Raw genomic sequence first — 21309 nt, forward strand, 5'->3', positions numbered from 1 at the left:
ACAGGCCGAAAGTCTCACACACTAGGGAAAGACCTGAAGTTCTTCACCAGGGAAGCACCAGAAGATGAAGAAGGCAAAGAATCTTCACCATTTTCCAGCAAGCCTCGATACAGGAGCCGAATTAGCAAAAATAAAATCTCCCCCACATTGTACAGACCAATCGAACTATCCTATACTCATTGAATCTCTCCTCTTAAATGTTCTAGGCATGGTAGCCAATCCAGACACAGTACCGGGGTCCCCATGCTGGAGGAGTAAGCCTCCAATTGAATATCCTGAGAAGAGCCGATCAGAGACTTCAAACCCCGATTGTCTGAAAAAAAGTACATTTTTAGGATATGGAGTCGTCATTCTCACGCTAAACATGGCCATGTTTTGACATAAAAAAAACTACCAAGAGGGGAACAGACGCCCTCATTTACAGAGAGATCTAATCTTTCCAGTCTGACCATTTGCAATTTCTGAAATACGGCTCTTAGGCTTCCCAGACAGTAATGGCCATTAAAATTGCTACACCAAGGAGAAATGCAGATGATAAACGGGTATTCATTGGACAAATATATTATACTAGAACTGACACGTGATTACATTTTCACGCAATTTGGGTGCATAGATCCTGAAAAATCAGTACCCAGAACAACCACCTCTGGCCTTAATAACGGCCTTGATACGCCTGGGCGTTGAGTCAAACACAGTTTGGATGATATGCAGCTTCAACACGATACCACAGTTCATCAAGAGTAGTGGCTGGCATATTGTGACGAGCCATTTGCTCGGACACCATTGATCAGACGTTTTCACTTAGTGAAACATCTGGAGAATGTGCTAGCCAGGGCAGTAGTCGAACATTTTCTGTATCCAGAAAGGCCCACACAGGACCTGCAACATGCGGTAGTGTATTATCCTGCTGAAATGTAGGGTTTCGCGGGGATCGAATTAAAGGTAGAACCATAGGTCGTAACACATCTGGAATGTAACGTCCACTGTTCAAATGGCCGTCAGTGCGAACAAGAGGTGACCGAGACGTGTAACCAGTGGCACCCCATACAATCACGCTGGGGGATACGCCAGTATGCTGATGACGAATACACGCTTCCAATGTGCGTTCAACGCGATGTCGCCAAACACGAATGCGACCGTCATGATGCTGTAAACAGAACCTGGATTCATCCGAAAAAATGACGTTTTGCCATTCGTTCACCCAGGTTCGTCGTTGAGTACACCAACGCAGGCGCTCCTGTCTGTGATGCAGCGTAAGGGTAATCGAAGCCATTGTCTACGAGCTGATAGTCCATGCTGTTGAAAACGTCGTCTAACTGTTCGTGCAGATGGTTGTTGTCTTGCAAACGTCCTTGTTTGTTGACTCAGGGATCGAGAAGTGGCTGCACGATCCGTTACAGCCATGCGGATAAGATGCCTCTCATCTCAACTGCTAGTGATACGAGGCCGTTTGGATCCAGCACGGCGTTCCGTATTACCCTCCTGAACCCACGGATTCCATATTCTGCTAACAGTCATTGGACCTCGACCAACGCGAGCAGCAATGTCGCGATACGATAAACTGCAATCGCGATAGGCTACTATGCGACCTTTATCAAAGTCGGAAACGTGAGGGTACGATTTCTTCTCCTTACATGTGGCATCACAACTACGTTTCACCAGGCAACGCCGGTCAACTGCTGTTTGTGTATGAAAAATTGGTTGGAAACTTTCCTCATGTCAGCACGTTGTAGGTGTCACCACCGGCGCCAACCTTGTGTGAATGCCCTGAGAAGCTTATCATTTGCATATCACAGCATCTTCTTCTTGTCGGTTTAATATCGCGTCCGTAGCACGTCATCTTCGTGGTGTTATATCAAAAGTATCAACATTCTTATAAACTGGTAGCCTACTCCTTCTTCTATATCTTCTGCTGCTGTTGCGATATGGAATGGGTGTGTGTTAAGTGCAGCTGCCTCGAGTCGAATGAACATGCTGTTGCCTCACGAGCGAGACTGGGCCCCCAGCGGATGTGGCTGCTGATAAGAGCGCCCCAGCCAATCAGCACGCACCGGAAGGGCGTCGCCGCACCGGAAACATATTTTTCATAGCGGATCGCGCTTAGTTAAAACTGAGCGCGATCCGCCGAGCCCTAGCGGCAGCGAGTGGAACTCGTTTCAAGGTCACCCGCCTTGCGCAACGATATGCGTTGTACACAACATAGCCATGCATATATATGTGTGTGTGTGTTTGACAAAGGTTCCGTTTACAGCCGTCGCTCTTAAATGGCTTCCTCCACCCACATTCTGCCATCTGGAAATCTTTTAATTGAGTGCCATCTGACCCAGGTGTATTGTTTTGTGAACCAGAGCCCTCCTATCTGACGCTAAGCAGGAAGAAGAGAGTGCTATGGCTAGACGTCCTTCTGCAGGTATCATCCACTGAATGGTGCTTCCCATAACCACAGAGTCTGGTCACTGCACTCAGAACATATGGCTCCCAATTCATCTCTCTCCCTCCACTATGGCCCCTTGGGTTCAAGTTCTCCACTCAACACTATCTGCACACTCCTTTTCGTGCTGTCAGAATCGATCGGAACGAATTCACCTTTTCACCTGAAACTGACCAATAATTCTCAGAAATCGGCGTATAGATATCAAATAACAGCTGCTCCAAAGAAATAAATACCTTTTCTTTAAATAATTTGTAGTGCATAAGTATTTTTGGATTATCTTATCCTTTTTTTCGTCTGATCCCATTCGCCATTTCGTTTGTAGTCATCTAAACTCGTACTGTCGTGTTTCGCACTCCACGTGCTCACAACACGTAATACAAAACTTCGCCGATGACTCACGTCTGGCGCCGGCGATCAACAATCGATATACCACAAGGCAAACATCATCGCACAACTGGCGATAATCCATAAAGGATAACCACAGACGAAAAAGTACTACCAGCGACTGGTTTGATGCAGTCCGCCTCGAATTCCTTTACTGTGCCAAACTCTTCATCTCAGGGTAGCACTTGCAATCTACATCCTCAGCTACTTGCTGGATGTATTCCAACATCCACTACGGGCCGCAAATCAACTTCTGTGTCCCCACTCCTGCCTCCTCAATCCGAATGGTGGGACAGACCGTGCATACGCCCCACCGGCAATGCACACAATTTCAGGGGACGAAACCATACCATTACTACATTCCAAGATGAATTTCGAGACGAATTGTGTCTCCAAGATTTGTGCAATTATTTCTGAACCAAAACAGCAAATTTTACAGTATTCCAACATATATCATGTCTATGGTGTGTCAAGGTACTAACACAGCTACGTTCAATTGTTGGACCAACCAGTTCTATCACAAACCCAAAAAGTTTCCGCGAGAAATCTGCACATTCCTGTCCACGAAATAAATTTCTAACTGTGAAACATGAGAGCATACCAGTGTGTCTCAAATTTGCGCCAAATTATCAGAGTGGAAATGCTGGACAGAAATCTACAAACGCCAAATTAATTGACCAGAGTAACAGGATATCATCTTATCCACTAATTATAATAATAAATCATCCAAGAAGTGTGAGTGCAAACAAATAAAGAACAAAACACTAAACGACTAAATAAATGAATTGGAAACAAATGATTCTTAACATTACCTTAACGATATAACTGTACGAGTTTGCCACTGCCGATATTACACAAATCAAAAAAAGTTGTGCATCACCTCGGTGCCGAGAGGTCCGGAACCTGTACAGAAAACTGGAATAGAGAACAACATAAACATTATTTCCGCCCTTTCAATTGATAATGAAAACAACACATTGCATGTTGTACCACCATACAGCGATACCTTTAGAGGTGGTGGTCCAGATTGCTGTACACACCGGTACCTCTAATACCCAGTACCACGTCTTCTTACATTGATGCATGTCTGTATTCGTCGTGCATACTATCCACAAGTTCGACAAGGCATTGTTGGTCCAGATTGTCCCACTTCTCAACGGCGATTCGGCGTAGATCCCTCAGAGTGGTTGGTTGGTCACGTCGTCCATAAACAGCCCTTTTCAATCTATCCCAAGCATGTTCGACAGGGTTCATGTCTGGAGAACATGCTGGCCACTCTAGTCAGCGATGTCGTTATGATGAATGAATACACTCACAAGATGTGCACTATGGGGCGGAGAATTGTCGTCGATGAAGATGAATGCCTCGCCAATCTGCTGCCGATGTGGTAGCACTATCGGATGGAAGATGGCATTCACGTATCGTAAAGTCCTTGCGGCGCCTTCCATGACCACCAGAGAAGTACGTCGGCCCCACATAATCTCACTCCAATTCATTAGGGAACCTCCACCTTGCTGCACTCACTGGACTGTATCTAAGGCGTTCAGTCTGACCGGATTGCCTCCAAAGACGTCTCCAACGATTGTCTGATTGAAGGCATGTGCGACACTTGTCGGTGTAGAGAACGTGATACCATTTCTGAGCAGTCCGTTCGGCATGTTGTTGGGCCCATCTGTACCGCGCTGCATGGTGTCGTTGCAAATATGGACCTCCCCATGGACGTTGGGAGTGAAGTTGCGCATCAAGCAGCTTATTGCGCACAGTTGGAGCCGTAACATGACGTCCTGTGGCTGCATGAAAAGCATTAATCAACCTGGTGGCGTTGCTGTCAGGGTTCCTCGTAGCCATAATCCGTAGGTAGCGGTCATCCACTGCAGCAGTAGCCCTTGGGCGACCTGAGCGAGGTGTGTCATCGACAGTTGCTGTCTCTCTCTGTCTCCTCCATGTCCGAGCTGTTGTTCACTCTGAGACGCCTGGACATTTCCTTTGCTGAGAGCCCTCCTTGGCACAAAGTAACAATGCGGACGCAATCGAACCGCGGTATTGACTGTCTAGGCATCGTTGAACTACAGACAACACGAACCGTGTACCTCTTTCCCGGTGGAATGACTGGATCCGTCTAATAGGCGCTGCTCATACATGGTTGTTTGCGTCATTGGGCGGCTTCAGTGACGTCTCTGAACAATCAAAGGGGCTGTGTCTGTGATACAATATCCACAGTCAACTTCTATCTTCATCAGTTCTAGGAACCGGGGTTATTCAAAACTTTGTTGATGTGTCTATGTGCGCCTTTGTTTTGCGCTGAGGGTGCAGCTTCCGACTGTCAGTTCCTACGCGGATTTCGGCTGCAGTTTGTGTTTGAGAGTTTAGGTGGTCTGATTTCCACTACGGTATTCTGGTGATCACGTTTCGACTTCGCCTGCTTGCCCCTCCATCATTTCCTGTTTGCGCTGAGTTCCAGTCCGGCTGCATGAATTGGTTGGAATTTTTCATACCTCACCTTTGGGTATTTGTGTTCTCTTGAAAAGTACCACCATATGCCCCAGTCTGCTTCTGTCATTCCACTGAGGCTCATTCCTAAGTCTCTGGCCTTGATACTGGTTTTTTGTCGCCCTGTTTCAATCTATGTTTTTCCCTTCATTATTTCCACCTGATGCACATAGAAAATTTCGTTCATTAAATCTCATTCGGTCCCTCGACTTTCGTGCTTCCCTGACAAAGTCTAACTCTCGTCGAGCGCTTTTGAAGAACTATTGTGTCATTACATTTGCCAATGAGCAGTTCCTGGAACCTCAATCGCAGTTGACAAGGGTCTCAAAAAATTTTACCAGACTGCGGCACTCTGATGCTTCGTAATCCTTGCGTAACATAATCTCCTGTGTAATACCTTCTTGGGTTTCTTGTGACCAGTAGTTCTTCAGGAAACATCTCTGAATTCTTCGTAGCTGCGACAGTTTTCTACAACTCTACGCATGTGCTCTTCTATTGAACCTTTCAGGTATCCACAGACAAATTTCAATTTGTATGCTAGTGGGCATGACTTGGGCAGATCCCTATCATCCTGGGCCGTTTATGACTTGTGATGTGATGAATTGTGGTTCTCCATGTAAACGTGAAAATTTTGAATTTAGAAGAAATGTTTGGAACGATCACATAGATAATGTTGTGGGTAGAGCCAACCAAAGACTGCGATTCATTAACAGAACACTTAGAAGGTGCGACGGGTCTACTAAAGAGACTGCTTACACCACGCTTGTCCGCCCTGTTCTGGAGAACTTCTGTGTGGTGTGGGATCCGCATCAGATGGGACTGACGGATGACATCGAAGAATTACAAATAAGGGCGGCTCGTTTTGTATTACCGCGAAGTAGGGGAGATAGTGCCACAGACAGGATACGTGAATTGGAGTAGTCATCATTAAAGGCGTTTTTCGTTGCGACGGGGTCTTCTAATGAAATTACAATCACCAGTTCTCCCCTCCGATTGCGAAAACATTCTGTTGGCACCCACCTACACAGCGAGAAATGATCATCACGATAAAATAAGAGAAATCAGTGCTCGCAAAGAAAAGTGCTCGTTTTTGTCGTTCGCCTTTCGAGAGTGGAACGATATAGAGAGAGCTTGAAGGTGGTTCATTGAACCCTCTGCCAGGCACTTTATTGTGAATAGCAGAGTAATCACGTAGATGTAGATATAGAAGTCGAAATACTCACAATTTTGCCCCCTGGACTGTCTCCTACTTCTGTCTCGTGTGCGCCCAACACTTCAAGGCCTACCGATCCATGAATACTGCTGTGTGCTCGTCTCCTGTCATCAAGTTGATTTAGTTATTTTTCCATACATGTGAGTAGCGCGTAGTTTTGGTCCGGCTCGATACTTTGTGCTCTACGTGCTACGTGCTACTGACTGCGCGCGCTCAGCCGTGCGTCGTACCCCGTGAAGCGGGTGCTCTTGCCGTTTATCAGTCCGAGCCGGGAGTGGGGCTCCAGGTTGGGTTGCAGAATTTTGACTTCGAGATTCCTGGTAACCAACGAGCTCAGGCGACGTGCTACTGCTTTTGGCTGAATTTCTACGTGAGTGATCCGTTAGCATATTTATGTCATCCGCGTGCTCATTGAGCTGGGTAGTGAGATGTGATTATTCGTCTTCGATTTCTAACATTTCTTCCTGTGGCTTTTCAGCTACTCTCTGTCCCCGTTTTATGAGGGCAGAAATAGTCTCCTTTTTTGCGCTCACTTCGACCTTTTCCTGCGCTCCCTGTTCTCGCGCAGTTTTGGCATTTTTTCGGAGCACCTCGTGCTACCAATCCTGCTGTCCTTGCCTCACATTTGGGCTCTATCGCAACTTATCGCGTCTCATATGTCATTTTCCTAATATCTTCAACCTCCCCTTAAATTTATTCCTGACCATAATTTACAGTTTCGACAATCTCATCAGCCTTCCTGTGAGTTTCCTTAATTTCTTTCATGACTTTGCACATTCTAGTTTTCTCCTTCTCTTGTCGCTTCTGTATTTCCTTAAATTTACTAAAAGAGTAAAAAGGTCCGCAGCTCGTGGTCTAGCGGTAGCGTTCTCGCTTCCCGAGCATGGGGTCCCGGGGTCGGTTTCCGGTGGGGTCGGGGAATTTCTCTGCCTCGTGATGACTGTTTGTTGTGTGTTCATCATTGACGCACGCAAGTCGCCGAAGTGGTGTCACCTAAAAAGAACTTGCAATACGGCGGCCTAACTTCCCCGCAAGGGGCCTCCCGGCCAACAATGCCATACGATCATTTCATTTTTTACTAACAAGGATCTCCGATCTCCTGTCTTTGGTCTTCTTCCTTCCGTCTTTATTATATTTTAATTAATTAATTAATTTAGAAATTTTGTTTAAGAAAATTCTCTGCTTCTTATTTATTTTCGGTATTTTTAGTTATGATTTCCAGTGGTTTTATTTAGGTTTTAGCTTCAGTCTTTTAAAAGCTGAAAAATAGAAGTCTTTGGTTTATAAATACCACAGGAAAGCTAGATATATGTCCCGCAGGGTCGATCTCGCTGATACTGCTCGTATGAACTGCTCCACCTGAAATCTCTAAAATGTTTATTTCACTACGAAGATTGTTCGGCGCAACTACGTGCTGTGTTATATGATGCGTATGGATTGATGTGTCCAACTTTTTTTATCAACGAAAAGTTTATTTCTTCTGAGATATTCTCTCGAAGAATATTGGCTTTCAAAAGATGCAGGCTCGCACTATCATTCCACACTGCACATCCGATCGATCTACGTCACGCGATATCTGAAGAATGTTTGTCAAATCTTTTATAAATTGATAAAAACACACCTTGAAGGCATATTATTTTCTTGAATTTGTTTATTGTGCCATCAACTAACTAAACATTAACAATGGAGCTTCATAGCGTCGCACAACTATAGCAAAATCTCTCCAACATGAAACACTTCCGATCTCTGTAATCGCTTCAGAAAGAGTCCTCAAATATATGTCTTGGTTACTTATTCCAGACAGATGCGTCCTTAGCACGGAAGGTCCAATTCTAGCAGGCAGTTTATACTACTCTCGGCATTAATAATTCGAGCAGCAGTGTCAATGTTCTTCACCATTTAAAATCGATTACACGTCCGTTTTCTTCCCATTGTCTCCTCTGTTTTTCCTCCTACTGTCGTCGTTCTCTGCGTCTTGTACAAATAGAATGATCGATTGTAAATGCGCACTTACAGCAACGTAGCCAGGACTGTACGCACGCTATTCAACTGCTCTATGACACCTTGTCTGTGAAATCGAACTGTTACTTTCCCTGTCTGGATATCTTTCCTCGGCATCGTTTCCACTGGACTCTTATCACCGGAGTAATCTGCATTTGACATTTGCACCATATTTTCAGACTGATTTGAGTGAACTTCTTCCGCTGTTCTGCATCAATGTCCGGCTCGCATTCCATTTTGAACGACATTAGTGTGCAGCCGTTCTCATGTGCAATCGCGCCTTGCTTCTCGTAAGTATTCAAATCCATTGCTACTTCCGCAAGATGTATGTCATTGGTGATTCGAAAGGTTACGTGGCTGCTATATGCAGATGCTCCAGCCGGCTTCACCTTGAAGTCCGGACGAATCTCAATCGTGTCTTCCCTGGTCGATGGATGAGACGAGAGGTTCCTGTTGTATGCTCTGCTCGCTCACCAGATCCGTGCGGTTTGTGGTTATGGGGCCATCCCAAAAGTATCGTGTATGCAGAAACCATTCTAGATGTGGAGACAATGGGACAGCGTATTCATGCTGCCTTTGACGCTGTTCGGACGCATCCTGGCCGATCTGAATGTGTGAGACAGAACATGATACGGCGAGTACACGCATGTGGGACAAGGAAACCATTTTAGTTCATATTGTAACCGTGGCTGCAAGGTACAGTGCGTGTTAAACCTCAGTCTCTATAGCAATGTGTGATTGAAACCATGCATCTCGAGACATAAGTTCATTAGATCTTTTGTGTTCCGTATACTGCCAGGTACTCCATATCAGACGTATAGACATCGTGAGACAGCAGAATGGGACGCTCCGCGGAACTCACGGCCTTCAAACATGGTCAGCTGCTTGGTTGTCACTTGTGTCATACGTCTGTACGCGACATTTCCACACTCCGAAACATCCCTACGTCTACTGTTTCCGATGTGATAGTGAAGTGGAAACGTGAAGGTACACGTACAGTACAAAAGCGTACAGGCCAACCTCGCCTGTTGACTGACAGAGACCATGAAAGGGTCCTGTAGCCACCTTTCATTGCCAACTCTCGTAGTGGTCAAGTCGGCAAAGAGGTTTCCGCTACTTGGGAGAAATCCACCTGCGTTAGGTTGGTGGCGGAAATGGCATCCTGGGGTTTTCCGGTCCACGCGGAGCGTGGAAGAGGCTGGAGAAGCGGGAGGCAGTCTGCCGCCGGTACGGGAAGCGTACACAGCTGTGCTCCAGTCGAAGAAGGGTGAGTTGGACTGACCGCGTGGCGCGTTATCACATAGAGAGGGGAGCTTTTAGCTTTTGGTCTCGAATTTCGTCTTATAAAGATTTACTTGCTGGGTTGCAGCAGGGAATGCAAGGCTTTTGTAGACTTTCAGTTTGATTCCCAATGCAGTCTTGACTTTGATCCGTGAGAGGAACGCAGCACAAGGGAGTTGCATATGTTGAAGTACCCTCGGTTCAGTGTGAGTGTTTATGTGCCTACAACTGTGTGTGTATGCTTCTAATCTTTTCCGGATCTTGGTAATTTTTGTGTATTTGTGAATTTTCTTTGTCTCATGTGATTAAAATTTGGCCACGGTCCATAGAAATTGTCTCCGCGGACCGAGTGGGCACGCGAGTCTGTTATGAAACGTATAGTATTTCACAAGCAATTGTACATAGTTAGCATGCAACAGCAGTCTATAGATGCACTACATCAATGTTTTAAGGAATAAATAATTTTGCCTTCAATCTTATCTGGTGTACCGATGTTACGTCGCCGTTACCTTCGCCATTTACCTTGTAGTTTTCCTTGTTGGCCCACCTATAGCGTTTCCATGTGCACAGGTGTAGTGATTAGTACCCCTTTTTTTATCTGAAACAAATGCTCTGGAATAGATCGTGTTTTCACGAATCTTGCTGCAGGCTGCACTTACGCATGGTGTTCACGACCTATTTACTTTACTCAATATTTGATTCACGGGAAGAATGCCTGGATCATATTAATAACTACATCCCATTCTTTATCGATGACTTTACAATGAATGTTCTTTTGTGAGTTTTTCTTATTAATAAATTAAGTAATTTTCCGACTCAGTGCTACTTCTTCTTTGTCGTGTGGTTACAGTTGGTGGCGACCCTATCTTTTATATTGATTTCAGTGTCAAGTAGCATTTTCTTATTCAAAGTGCGCGTGGCTCTTTTAGCTATCAGGATACATTCAAAGGGCGCTTCATGCTTCTTGCACATAGCGTCCTTTTATTCACGCTACTTACAACCACCCACAGCTGAAGTGTGTAATAGGCAGACATCTATCCAGACCATCACACAGGATTTCCAAAGTGCAACAGGATCCACTGCAGTAGTGTGACAGTTAGGCGGGAGGTGAGAAAACTTGGATTTCATGGTGGAGCGGCTGCTCATAAGCCACACATCACGCCTGTAAATGCCAAACGACGCCTCACTTGGTGTAAGGAGCGTAAACAGTGGATGATTGAACAGTGGAAAAACGTTGTGTAGAGTGAAGAATCACGGTACACATTGTGGCGATCCGATGGCAGGGTGTGGGTATGGCGAATGCCCGGTGAACGTCATCTGCCAGCCTGTGTACTGCAAGTAGAAAAATTCGGAGGCGGTGGTATTATGGTGTGTCCGTGTTTTTCATGGAGGGGGCTTGAACCCCTAGTTGCTTTGCTTGGCACTATCACAGCACAGGCCTACATTGATGTTTTAAGCGCCTTCTTGCTTCCCACTGTTGAAGAGCAATTCGGGGATGGCGATTGCATCTTTTAAAACGATCGAGCACCTGTTCATAATGCACGCTCTGTGGCTAAGTGGTTACACGACAATAACATCCCCCGTAATGGACTGGCCTGCACAGAGTCGTGATCTGAATCCTGCGGGATGTTTTCGACTTCGTGTCAGGCGTCACCGACAGACATCGATACCTCTCCTCACTGCAGCACTCTGTGAAGGAGGGGCTGCCATTCCCCAAGAAACCTTCCAGCACCTCACTGAGCGTATGCCGGCGAGAGTGGAAGCTGTCATCAAGGCTGAGGGTGGGCCAACACCATACTGAATTCCAACATTACCCATGGAGGGCGCCACGAACTTGTAAGTCATTTTCAGCCAGGAGTCCGGATGATTTCCAACGACTTGTTGAGTCCATGCCACGTAGAGTTTCTGCAATACGTCGCTCAAAGGAAGGTTCGACTGGATATTAGGAGATATCGCATGACTGAAAATTGAGCGTAATGACTTATATAAATTTCAGCTTCTGAAAGTATAAACCTAAATTGTTCCCTTAGACCCGGCGATTACAAGTCTTCGTAGAATTAGTATATTTGTCAGAGAAATTGTCGTACGGGAAGATTATACCAGTCTACAATCCGTTCGCTAAGACAGTGAGGATATAACTACGAGGCAGGTGGTGAAATACTTAATGCAATAGTCGTTGTAGTGAGCCAAATGTTTTGCAAATCAAGCCCCATTACCCTCATAGGACTTTGGAAAGAGAGCCAAGTGAAAGATAGCTGCCTGAAGTTAACAATACCCCGTTAGGTTACACACGGTCATTTCATTAACTAAATATTGTCAGCAAAAGTTATAACAGACATATAGTGTAAATTAAATACCAATCCTCAACTGAGTAAATAAAAAGCTTTAGTTTTCTGCCGGCCGGGGTTCTAGGCGCTACTCTCTGGAACCGCGCGACCACTATGGTCGCAGGTTCGAATCCTGCCTCGAGCATGGATGTGTGTGATGACCTTAGGTTAGTTAGATTTAAGTAGTTCTAAGTTCTAAGAGCCTGATGACCTTAGAAGTTAAGTCCCATAGTACTCAGAGCCATTTGAACCCTTTTTTGTTAGTGTTCTAGGAAGAGACTAAGGGAACGAGAGAGAGAGAGAGAGAGAGTGAGTGAGAGAGAGAGAGAGGTAGGCCAGTAGAATGGAATTTTTTGTGGCAATACGCGAGGCAGCGGCTGGGTGCGAACTGTACGGTCGTGAAACAGGACAATAGAGAGGATTGTTTTTTGGAGCTACGTAGGCGTCGCAACATTTTGTTTACCGTAAATAAAAATGTCGTTTTGCACCGTATAAAACATCAGAGAATACAAATACAGCTATTACAACAGTTATTACAACAGCTAAAAACTGCTAGTTTCGTAGAACCTCTTTCCCTGCTACGAAAACATTAAAAAGTTCGATAACACGCGATTCTTGTTTTAGCATCTTCTCGGAGTAAGAAACGGTTCCCACTCGATAAACCAAGGGCAGCAAAACACAGATTTCCTGTACTGGGTGATGGTAATTTGTAACGTGTAGATAGCAGGTTGTAAGGATGTGTTTCCGGAGAACACTGTTGCTTTTCAGCGGACAAGGACGTCAAGGACCGGCAAGAAACGGTTTGTCTCTACCTCCACCGCGAAACTGATGTGGTCATGGCTGTTACTGATGTGGTCTGAGACCTCTTACATTTTCCACAAGCGTATGGCCAGACATCGAACGTGTCGTTTATATAACTGTAAAAGGAACCATGATCTTCAGAAGTGTCCACGGCTGTGTCCTGTAAGTATTCCAAGTCGGCTGTAACTGGGCCAATCAGCTTCCCATCGCGACACCATCCATTCGGTTCAATTATTCTGCACCATTAAACACAATGATGACGTGAGAGTGCGTTTAAACAAATCCACGACACCTGATGCGTCTAGAAGCTCCAGAGAATTTTATCAGTGGACTATGTATCGCTATACTTCGACCACCTGTATGCGGCCTTGTTGGAATTGTAGGACCATTTCACTACGGTCTACGCGAAATTGCATTTGGCCCTACATCGCCAGAATTTCACTGCGAATTTGTGTACAAGTTAGACGTTTTGAGGCCTAGAATCATACTGTTCCGCGTATTTCATCTTTGAAGTAATTTGGTCGTTGCTCCAGTATTTCAAAAAAAAAAAAAAAAAAAAATTACGGCCGGCCGGATTGGCCGTGCGGTTCTAGGCGCTACAGTCTGGAGCCGAGCGACCGCTACGGTCGCAAGTTCGAATCCTGCGTCGGGCATGGATGTGTGTGATGTCCTTAGGTTAGTTAGGTTTAATTAGTTCTAAGTTCTAGGCGACTGATGACCTCAGAATTTAAGTCGCATAGTGCTCAGAGCCATTTTCAAGCTAAAAAAAATTACAATACCATTTCTCCGTGAGAAACTCTTTCAAGTCACGTTCCGATCTAAAAAATAAGTTACTCGAAATCTCTCATGAAAGAGTTAAACATACAGAAGACAAAAACACACAAAGTGAGTGACACGGAAAGAGAAGTACAAAAGTTGCAGAATCTGTAAAAAAGAGTGCAACAAATTCCAAAGTGTTTATTTCACGTAACTTTGCACGATAAGGCATTTACAGCCACTCTAGTAGCCATGTCGATTAAGGTGCAGCACCAGAAATTTCTAGGTCCGCCCATTACACGCTGGTCGCGTTATATTGGTTTGGACGTAGGTAGCCGCACCGAACTTGGAACGCAGTAGAATGTGGCAGCAGGCAGCGGGCGTGACGTCACACGGTAGAGCGGAGCTGCGCCCAGCCATGCACAAAGCGCCGGCACGACAATGACGATGCAAATGGGCGTGGCGCGTGGCTGAGGGTGGTGACGCCGGCGTGACAAACGCCGCCTCTGCAAAGCCGCCAGATAACGGGATTCCAGCGGGCCGCTGACGGATGGCGCAGCCAGGGCGGCTAACAGAGCCGCTGCGGGCCCGGCGATAGCGCCTGGCCTCTGTGGCCGACATGCGTGGACGACGCGAAACGTAATGCATGCACCAGCTGGGAGGGAGAATACCATTTTGTGATCTCTTAAAATGTGCACGAGCTCCTGAAAATTTCTGTATAATATTTATTTGAGATTAGCCATTTCTTGAAGTTCTTATCGCCCATTTCTTTGACAACTTTGTGGGTCAGCTGCTTCTTAACAAAAAATGTCGACCAGCTTCTCTGGGGCTCTATTTGAATTTATTACTGATTCGTAGGAGCTTCTAACATTCTACGCGGTGTCTGTTTGTTCTAAGTCGTGTCTCCCTACCCCTTTCGCGCAACGACGATGTGAGCATGATTTTTAGGGAATTGATTAGTTTGAACCTGGGACCTGTTGCTGGTAAGGAGATGCCAGACCACACATGACATGTAGAGTTCAGAAGAGTTCAGTGAGACTAGCGATGATATAATCAAATACACTCCTGGAAATTGAAATAAGAACACCGTGAATTCATTGTCCCAGGAAGGGGAAACTTTATTGACACATTCCTGGGGTCAGATACATCACATGATCACACTGACAGAACCACAGGCACATAGACACAGGCAACAGAGCATGCACAATGTCGGCACTAGTACAGTGTATATCCACCTTTCGCAGCAATGCAGGCTGCTATTCTCCCATGGAGACGATCGTACAGATGCTGGATGTAGTCATGTGGAACGGCTTGCCATGCCATTTCCACCTGGCGCCTCAGTTGGACCAGCGTTCGTGCTGGACGTGCAGACCGCGTGAGACGACGCTTCATCCAGTCCCAAACATGCTCAATGGGGGAAAGATCCGGAGATCTTGCTGGCCAGGGTACTTGACGTACACCTTCTAGAGCACGTTGGGTGGCACGGGATACATGCGGACGTGCATTGTCCTGTTGGAACAGCAAGTTCCCTTGCCGGTCTAGGAATTGTAGAACGATGGGTTCGATGACGGTTTGGATGTACCGTGCACTATTCAGTGTCCCCTCGACGATCACCAGTGGTGTACAGCCAGTGTAGGAGATCGCTCCCCACACCATGATGCCGGGTGTTGGCCCTGTGTGCCTCGGTCGTATGCAGTCCTGATTGTGGCGCTCACCTGCACGGCGCCAAACACGCATACGACCATCATTGGCACCAAGGCAGAAGCGACTCTCATCGCTGAAGACGACACGTCTCCATTCGTCCCTCCATTCACGCCTGTCGCGACACCACTGGAGGCGGGCTGCACGATGTTGGGACGTGAGCGGAAGACGGCCTAACGGTGTGCGGGACCGTAGCCCAGCTTCATGGAGACGGTTGCGAATGGTCCTCGCCGATACCCCAGGAGCAACAGTGTCCCTAATTTGCTGGGAAGTGGCGGTGCGGTGCCCTACGGCACTGCGTAGGATCCTACGGTCTTGGCGTGCATCCGTGCGTCGCTGCGGTCCGGTCCCAGGTCGACGGGCACGTGCACCTTCCGCCGACCACTGGCGACAACATCGATGTACTGTGGAGACCTCACGCCCCACGTGTTGAGCAATTCGGCGGTACGTCCACCCGGCCTCCCGCATGCCCACTATACGCCCTCGCTCAAAGTCCGTCAACTGCACATACGGTTCACGTCCACGCTGTCGCGGCATGCTACCAGTGTTAAAGACTGCGATGGAGCTCCATATGGCACGGCAAACTGGCTGACACTGACGGCGGCGGTGCACAAATGCTGCGCAGCTAGCGCCATTCGGCGGCCAACACCGCGGTTCCTGGTGCGTCCGCTGTGCCGTGCGTGTGATCATTGCTTGTACAGCCCTCTCGCAGTGTCCGGAGCAAGTATGGTGGGTCTGACACACCGGTGTCAATGTGTTCTTTTCTCCATTTCCAGGAGTGTACTTAATGATTTCAGCGTCAGCTCCACTGCACTTCCTGTAAAAGAATCTTAATACTAACTAAATTTAGTGGAAGGGGTTCAAGGCTTTCCTATTTTTAGTTAGCTGGTAAAATAACGTCGAAAAAGCAGTTAAGTTTACCATTGGAATTTTTATTCTACTCACAAAACATTGTTTATTAATTGCACTATTGATAAAAGGAAATATTTTAATACAGGATGATAAAAACCAACTGCTTTCAACAAAAATGTGAACGAATATTCCCTTAATGGGTTTCCCAGTTCTATAATGGATCGAAGGATGGCCTATGCCAGATCACATCTATAATCTAGGTTTAAATTAAGTTTCATAAAAGAGAAAACTACCAAAATGGTCTACAGTGACCCTCAATTATCTTTAATTACTTATTTAACTTGTAAATTACAGTGGCTGATGTGGCTTCTCAAAAATTATATAACAGAAAAATCATCGCGTTTCAGATTTTTACTTCAAGTGGCAAATGTGAACACCATGAGCTTTAATTGACGATCGACACTAGTATTACCCAAAAAGGGGATGTAACAGATGAGACTTCTGCAGTTCTGAGTGAAGCCTTATGTGCTCCTATGCAACACCGTGTGCGTTCATTACCTTGTCGGTGGTTAGGCAGCGTCAGGGGGCAGTGGGCGGCGCAGCCCACACTTCGCCGTCTCGGTAGCATCTCTCTTGAACTTGTCCCTACTACTATTTACCGGAGTTGGTTTAAGAAAAGCTATCTGGCTGTGTTTTCAACTGACCAATCAGGGTCTCAATGTTAACCTTAAGCTCCGCCTACAAAAATTCTGTCCATCCAATGAGAAACGTTATACTTTTCGTGGTGGGGCAGTGTTTTTAATGTTCGCTACGTAACAGAGACGCGTATAGTCTCACGCTAAAACTTGCAGCTGGTGTGGCGCTTTTAGTGTTATGGTAAGATCTATACTGTTCTTCTGGAGGGCTCTATCTTTTAACATGGGCTGGGGGGTGGTCTTAGCGGTCGGCGGGCGATGTGGGTGTCCCTCATCGTAGGGCCTCCTATCTTACACGACTCTGCTCTCGGCTTCTGTTCTCGTTTCTCCCCTCGGAACTGCGCCTGTTTCACGGTGGGAATGTATGACATGCATTTAGGCGTTCTTGTGTTAGTCTGTGGTATTCCATTTGCTCACTCGTTGATCGTATTACTTTGGTTAATTTAATGTCATGATTTATTCGGAGCTATGTAACATACTGCCGGATTTGCTATCATGTCAGGGTTTTTATGGAAGGTGTTGGATTTGCCTGCCACCTTACAAGCTACAAGAGTAAGAATTATCGTACAATCAGCTTAACAGCTCATGCCCCCAAGCTGCTGACAAGAACAATATACAGAGGAATGGAAAATAAAATTGAGGATGTGTTAGATGACGATCAGTTTAGCATTAGGAAAGGTAAACGCACCAGAGAGGCAATACTGGAGTTGTGGTTGGCATGTGAGCAAACCTAAAGAAAAATCAAGACACATTCATAGGATTTGTCAAAATATAAAATGGTGCAAGATGTTCGAAATTCTGAGAAAAATTAGGGTAGGCTATGAGAGAGACAGGTAATATACAAAACGTATTAAAACCAAGAGAGAGAATAGTAAGAGTGGACGACGAAGAACGAAGTGCTCGGATTACAAAGGGTGTAAGACAGGGATGTAGGCTTTCATTCCCTGCTGTTCAATCTGTATACCGAAGAAGGAATGACAGAACAAAAACTGAGATTAAAAATCAGGGTGAAAGAATATCAATGATGCGATTCGCTGATGACATTACTACCCTAAGTGAAAGCTAAGGAGAATTACATGATCTGCGCCGCGCGGGATTAGCCGAGCGGTCTAGGGCGCTGCAGTCACGGACTGTGCGGCTGGTCCCGGCGGAGGTTCGAGTCCTCCCTCGGGCATGGGTGTGTGTGTGTTTGTCCTTAGGATAATTTAGGTTAAGTAGTGTGTAAGCTTAGGGACTGATGACCTTAGCACATAGGTCCCATAAGATTTCACACACATTTGAACATTTTACATGATCTGCTGAATGGAATGAACAGTCTAATGAGTACAGAATATGGACTGAGAGTAAATCAAAGTAAGACCAAAGTAATCAGAAGAAGCATAAATGAGAACAGCGAAAAACGTAACATAAGGATTGATGGTCACAAAATTGATGAAGTTACGGAATTCTACTGCCTAGGCAGCAAGATAATCAATGACGGACGAAGCAAGGAGGACATCAAAAGCAGACTAGGACTGGATAAAAGAGTATTCCTGGCCAAGAGAAGTCTTCTAGGGTCAAACATAGGCCTTAATTTGAGGAAGAAATTTCTCGTAACGTACGTTTGGAGCACAGCATTGTATTGTAGTGAAATATGGACTGTGGGAAAACAAGAACGGCAGACAAGCGACGCATTTGAGATGCGGTGTTACAAACGAATGTTGAAAATTAGGTGGACTGAGAAGGTAAGGAGTATGAGGAGGTCCTGAACATTATCGGAGAGGAAACGGAGATGAGGCAAACATTGACAAGGAGAAGGGACAGGGTGACAGGACATCTGGTAAGACATCGGGAATGATTTCCATGGTACTACAGGTATTTCTAGAGGGCAAAAACTGAAGAGAAAGACAGAGATTGGAATACAACCAGAAAACAATTGAGGACGTTGGTTGCAAGTGCTTCTCTGAGATGAAGAATTCGTGGCGCGCCCCATTAAATCAGTCAGAAGAAAGATCACTCAGAAATCGCAAGAAAAGGAGCTAGTCAGTTCGCACATTGTTGAAGTTGATTGTTTTTTGTAACAATTCTTGCAGAATGGAAAATAAAATTGATTTTGTATGGACGAGAGACATTGTACGTCAACTAGGAAAATCATCCGAGTTGCATTTATATTGACAATCAGTATGAAAATACTAAAATTATTAAAAGCCATTTCCGTTAGTGATGGAAATAGTTGTAGCCTGTGGGTGCTTCTGAATCTGCGAGAGAGTCTAGTATAGTATGTTGTCCGCAAACGACACTGTGCCGAAAAGATAAGAGTAAAAATTTTTTCATTTCGATTTAATACACTGCCAAGCAAAAAAGTGAACCACCCAGGAGACACGGTCCGACGTTTATGTAGCATACTACATGTACAGCACGTGATTAGAAATAAAATAGTCTGTGACCGGCTGACGGCAACCAGAACGCATTAGTATTGTTCGTGTCTCGTGTGGTTGCTAGGCCTGGTTGGGAATACAAGCAGCACGAATAGGGTCAGATGTTGAGAGATTACTGTGCAAGACGTTGAGATGTCTCAATATTCGTTCAAAAATGGTTCAAATGGGACTTAACATCTGAGGACATCAGTTCCATAGAACGTAGAACTTCTTGAACCTAACTGACCTAAGGACATCACACACATCCGTGCCCGAGGCAGGATTCGAACCTGCGACCGTAGCAGCCACGTGGTTCCGGACTGAAGCGCCTAGAATCGCTCGACCACAGCGGCCGGCCTCAATATTTGTCTCCATTTGGCCAGCTGGTCGAATCATGCAATATTCAGATTTGTGAGGCATTCCGGTGTGACAGTGGCCCCTATACTGCGTTGCATGCGAACGCGAAAGCAGGCATACTCGCTCCAAGGCTCCAGTCGAACGGGTCTGGCCACCACATGGGAGGGTCGACATGGTATGTACCATGCATATCAGAGATCCTTCACATCGATGTCTACCATTCGTGAACAAGTAATGGGCCAGCAGCATCAGCAGGACTACGGAATTACCGTTCCGCGAGTAGTCTGCCGCTTGCAGCACAAAAGAAGTGTCGGGACAGAAACGCGGTCCGAGCTATACCGGATGACCATCGTCGGCGGATATGGTGGTGGTCTGGAGAAAGGTCACATTCTGTCATCGTTTTGGAGAGGCACATCGGTGTTACTTCTGACATCAAGATGCGGGGAACCATGACATGGCTTGCGGTGAAAGAGCGGACAGTGATTGTCCAACGTTAAGATTCACTAGATAATCAAGACGAATAATGAGGACATCAAAAGCCACGAGAAAGATTAAGTCGTTGTTACAAAACACGAGTATACGCTGCACTGGCATAGACTATGTGCAAAATATTTGTCAGGAAAAGAGGAAAACTGAATTACATCAGTGGTACGGTCTGTGTTTATAAAGCGTAACGATTTCCTTGTTTGAGGAGGTGGGTGTGAATGGAGTAGTGCAGAATGTTCAAAAATGTTTACCGTGATAACAAAACAGTGTAAGTCTTTTAATGCAGAATGTTCATAAATGTTTTCCGTGATAACAAAACAATGTTAAGTTTTTTCTGGATACAGTAAATGAAACATGCGTTGTACCAAATATCCCTCTACTCGTTAAGCTTTGAACCTTGATAAACATTTTATACAACTAATACACTGCAGCATTTAAATCAATTCAGCATGAACACGCCTGGTAAAACGCAAAATATCAAGGTGGTATTCAATCTGACACACATTCTGCAACATGTCTTGTGTGATTGTGCCGATGGCATCTCTGATGCGTTGTTGTGATGTCACAATACCAGAAAATACGGTTTTGTACACAATATCTCTCACATAACTCCAGAGAAAGAAATCTAAGAACTTAAAGTCAAGTGATCTCGGGGACGATGGAATTGGTCCGTCTCTGCCAATCCACCTCTTGAGGAAGGTATTATGAAGAAAATCGCGGACTTTTAGAGCCCAATGAGGGTCAGCGCCATCTTGCTAAAAGATGTAACAGTGTCTTGCATATCCTGTACCTGGGAAACGGCATAATTCACAAGCGTGTCTAAGTAAACATATCCACTTACATTGCTATCAATGAAGAAAAATGCTCCAATTACTTGATCACTCATTAACCCATACCACATATTAACTTTGGCCTGTCACCAATGTGTTCTCGTACGAAATGAGAATTTTCTGACCTCGAGATTCGGACATTATGGCGGTTAACTGAACCCCAAACATGCAACGTAGCCCCTTAGGAAAACACCCAAGCTTCAAGAAATCATTGTCCTGATCCAAATGGTTCAGTGTGTGCATTACAAATTTTTCACGTTTTTGGCGATCATGTGTTTGTAGTGTATGAACAATCCGGGCCTCGT

Source organism: Schistocerca americana, chromosome 1, assembly GCF_021461395.2.
Source record: "Schistocerca americana isolate TAMUIC-IGC-003095 chromosome 1, iqSchAmer2.1, whole genome shotgun sequence".
NCBI lineage: Eukaryota > Metazoa > Arthropoda > Insecta > Orthoptera > Acrididae > Schistocerca > Schistocerca americana.